The sequence below is a fragment of the Labeo rohita genome, chromosome 7, assembly GCF_022985175.1.
Source record: "Labeo rohita strain BAU-BD-2019 chromosome 7, IGBB_LRoh.1.0, whole genome shotgun sequence".
NCBI classification, from domain to species: domain Eukaryota; kingdom Metazoa; phylum Chordata; class Actinopteri; order Cypriniformes; family Cyprinidae; genus Labeo; species Labeo rohita.
The window spans coordinates 31,304,678-31,309,262 of NC_066875.1; the positions used below are offsets into that span (position 1 = coordinate 31,304,678).

The 4,585-nt window shown below is 38.8% G+C and overlaps 1 long non-coding RNA gene across 1 annotated transcript; it reads left to right on the forward strand.

Moving 5' to 3' along the window:
- On the forward strand, window positions 1-4,223 carry LOC127167838 (uncharacterized). Its single transcript, XR_007828031.1, has 3 exons — window positions 1-1,443; window positions 1,565-1,663; window positions 3,204-4,223. It is a non-coding gene; the product is annotated as an uncharacterized LOC127167838 (long non-coding RNA).
- Window positions 4,224-4,585: the final 362 nt, after the last annotated feature.

Below are 4,585 nucleotides of genomic sequence, written 5' to 3' on the forward strand. Positions count from 1 at the left end.
TCTTTCTTTCTTTCTTTCTTTCTTTTGTCTTTTTGCTGTTTGATATTGCTTTTTGTTCTTTCTTTCCTTCTGTCTTTCATCCTTTCCTTTTCTTTCTTACATCCTTTTGCTGTTTTATACTTCTATTTGTCCTTTCTTATTTCTTTCTTCAGTCCTTTTTTACTTAGTTTCATACTTGAGGAGAAGAAAAAAGATAGAAGATTCTTCAGATTCCTCTTTCAGCTTCCAGATCTCTCAGCCATAACATGGCTCCCAGGTGGAGGGGTTGGGAGGGGGTGATGATAGGAAAAACATCCTCCTAACATGTTGCTAATAATCAGAATCAGTCAGGTGGTTCCTGCTGCTTTGCTCTGATAGAGTGCTGTCGTTATATGTGAGGGCATCTTTGTGTTTGTTTGCTCTCGAAAACATGAGGATGTCCATTTGGGGCACACTGTGTACCAAATTCCATATGAAAATTTCATGTGGCATGTGCCCCCAAATCAGTCAGTAGTTGCTGCCCTCTGTGCTGTAGAAGAAGACCTCTAAGCTTACATTTTGGATGTGTCATTTGTATCTATATGTTCACGTACAATAGAACTGCACAGTGGGATGTGATATAACACCTAAACATTAGCAAAAGGGACATTCTTTAAGACGAGAAAAATAAAGGGAGTGAAGAATGAGTCCAAGGAGTCGCTTTGGGCCACTCCAGAAATACTATTATATATATTTGCCAGAAATAAATCCACTGACCTTTATTGCGGCTGTGAGAGAGTGTCTTACATGAGCAGTGATACAGAGTGCTGATTCCACAGAGATCCACGTGTCCACACACGCTCACACACACAATTCTATAGTGAGTGTGATCAAATCCCAGCACACAAACACACTGTAAACCCGTACACTGTTAGCCCCTCAGGAAAGGACAGGGAGCAGAGATGAGGTGGGGGAGAAAAAGACCCTCCCATGGGCACCTGACAACAGCTGTGTGAAACAGGACAATGAAAAGAGAAAGAAATCATAAAGCCAAATTCATTGTCATAAATATAGTATCTACAGATGTGAAAATCCACGGAAAAGAGGCCAATCTGTGGCAGAACATATAACGCAGAGTCTACAAAGAAATGTGTATGTGTGTGCTAGATTTGTAGCTGTGGAGAAGGTCCAGTTTACACCTTCGCACAGGAATACGATAACAGTTATTTATTTAGTCTTCACTGGAGTATCAGTAATATTTTTCCAATTCATTCCTGCAGGGCTAATCATACTCCTCGTGTGCAAGTCAAATTGCTTTTCCCGGCCTCTGTTCCTGCTGTACAAAGGTTTTGCTGCAGTATGGAGCACATCAATGGAAAGCTGTAGACGAACACTGCAGGGATGCAGGGAGAAAGAAAAAGAAGAAAAAAACAAAAGCAAATAGTGTGAGAAAGGTGGAAAAAGCAGCAAATCCATTTCCTCTGGGTAAACCTTCATATCAATACGCATACACAAAATGCTGAATGAACTCCCAGCATGCATCTGGCTGGCTCTTTTTCTACCACACCATTTCCAGCTGTTACTCTCACTCTGTCTATATCTCCAGAGAGGAGGTGCAGGAGGTGACCTCCTTCAACCAGAAAAACCCACAGTCCCTCCTGAGAGTTCACCACTGCCACACTGTCGCTAGTGTCAACATGTCTGTGTGGGTAAATTTCTTGCCAGCAATGCTCCAATAGACGTCACAAACAATATTACTTACAAGTTAACAATACTGAAAATATTATTATATTAGTCTTCATGTCGGGCTGCTGATACACTGTAAAAAACCAAAAACACAATTTGTTGAGTCAGCTTTAAATAATTTGTTACCCTGCTGCCTTAAAATTTTCAGTTCAGTCAACTCAAATAAGTTTAGTCAACTTGAAATGTTAAGTTGTACTAAGTAACAACTTCGATATTTGTGTTTGTTAAACTTAAAAGCTGGGTAAATAACCCAGCTGCCTTAAAAATTTAAGTTGGATCAACTCAAATATCTAAGTTGTCACTTAGCACAACTTAACATTTCAAGTTAAATAAACTTTTTTGGAGTTGACTGAACTTAAAATTTTAAGGCAGCCAAGTAACAAATTATTTTAAGTTGACTCTACAAATAGTTTTTTACAGTGTAGGCTATTTTGTTCTCAATCAATAATATCAGTATTATAAACTGTAAGAAAAAAAACAGAAAAAACAGATGTGGATGATGCATTTTTCTTTCAATTTAGAGACATTTCCTTCAACCTTAAACACAACATAATGCAATGTGTGATTCACCTGCAAAACACAGAAATAGAAAAAAAATCTAAATACATATATATATATTTGTAAATAAATAAATAAATGCTGATTTATATATATGTATATATATATATTAAGACAGTACATTGGGCCATATTTTTACAGACTTTTCTTAGTGTGTATACTGTAAATATTCTCAATCCTCCAGCTTAACCAGCCTGGAAAGTCATATTACTTTTGGTGGGTCTTTTTAGCTGGTCTCATTTGAGTCTATTTTTATTTTTCCTGAGGAATCTAAAGAGGAACATCTGAAGTTGATACATAAATGACACGTTTCTGACAATCAGCATTAAGTACCCTGGGAAATGAAATGATTCCCCTGAGTAGTTAGCATGTGGGCCATTTAGGTTGTTCATTAAAAAAACATGTTTTCTGAATGTACACTATAACACATCAGTCTCTGTTAAATACCAGTTTATGTAAATATGTAGAGATAGATTTTAAAACAAGGGCTTTGGAAAGGTTTCGTGAAGCTGATGGTAATGTTCACAGTAAACACTGGTGACCTAGATAGGGTTAAAATAGGTTCGAGATATTCACGTCCCCTCTGTTCTACATGATAGATACAAAGCAGCAAATTTTCCTCATGTCAAACGCCTGTAAATTAAACAAAAAAAAAAAAAACATTGCTGACAGGTTTAAGGCAGATATAAATAAATCTTGATGTTTCTACAATTTCAAAGACCACGTGTCTTTTGATTTTTCCTGAACTTCCTTCATGTAACAGACTGAGAATTTCTTTCCCAGGTAGATGAAAATCAAGCACGGATCCACAAGAACAAAAAGCTTTCCAATAATGCTTTGGACAGCAGTAATGAAATGATTTGGAAAAGAAAGAGAGAGCCTAACAAAGAAGAATTAAAAACTATGTCCAGAATTTATGGATATTCTCTTTATTTTTGTAGCCAGGTCCTCGTTTCCTCCACAGGGATACAAAGCTACACAAATCTACATAAGAGTCACCTGGAGAGAGCATCTGTTTCCTGAAAAACAGCTTTACTGTGATGAGAATGGGGTTTCCCAGGAGAGCACAATGATGGGATGTGTCTTCAAACTCCTTCGATATTAGTCAGACATGTAGCAAAAGCTATCTGGTCTTCAGATTAATATGACTGAATCTTTCTTTTCTTCCTTTCTTCATCACTTAAATGGAATCTCTGACCAAATCATTTACCTTGTGCCTGCCTCAGATGGGAACAAAGACCATTCAGTAATCACAAATGTTTTGTTCATTAAAAGCCTTTTTACAAAACAAGCTGAAAACTCCACAGCTATAATGTGGAAAACCATGCAATGTGGATCAGACTGTAACATCTGCAAGACTAACAGACTCTGTCATCTGTAGACTGACCCTGTGTCACACATAAACAGACTGAGTGCTGAAATAGGGTGGGCATCACTCTAAGGGGCCCCGTCACTCGTCGAGGCCTGGGTACAGACTCCAGAGGTCATGCTGAAGAAGAGAGGGATATGATTGTTTGTCCAGCTGTCTGCTGAAGTTGAGAAGGACAGGTGACGGGTGGTGGATTTGGTGGGAGTAGCTGTGACCTTCTTCATAAAGAAAAACGAAGACTGAACAAAGGATTCCTCTTGCATCATACATCGGAGGGGGTTTATGTGTGAGAGAAAAAGAGAGGGAGACACTGTCAGCCGCCCTCATACACGATAGGATGGGCTGTGTATTGTTTTCACAAGCTGCAGGTCTTAGTATCCTCTCTTCTTGTCCACGTCCTCGGTCCTTGTCTCCTCTACTCTAATACCATCCTCATCCATAGAAAAACTAATCCTCTCAAAGCCTTGCCGTCCCACAGGAACGCCATTTCTCCTTGTCTGTCTTTGCCTGCAAATCCCTCCTGTCTTTTTTTATTTGCATTGTAACCCACATCTCTAGAATAAACAACAGTAGACTTTAGGTCTTCTTTTGAGCGATACAGAAGCAGCTTACTTTGTCATTTACTCAAAAGTGTGTTAGCAAACTCACCAGCCCTTACAAAGTGAATTTACTTAATGCTGACGTTAAAGAGGTCATCGGATGCAAAACTCGCTTTTACATGTTGTTTGAACATGTGTCGGCAGTGTGTGTACAACCTATAATGATAAAAATCCACCCAGTGGTATTTTTTAAAAATCTTTATAAGTAATATTCCCTTTTTCAAATCAGGCCATTCTCAGCATCTTGTCTGGGTGACGTCACACCAACCAAGACCGCTCCCACGATAGTTGATTGACACGGTTGTCTTCCCCTGAGTGAGCTGAGAACAGTCCGCCATTGTTTTGACTCAGGAGC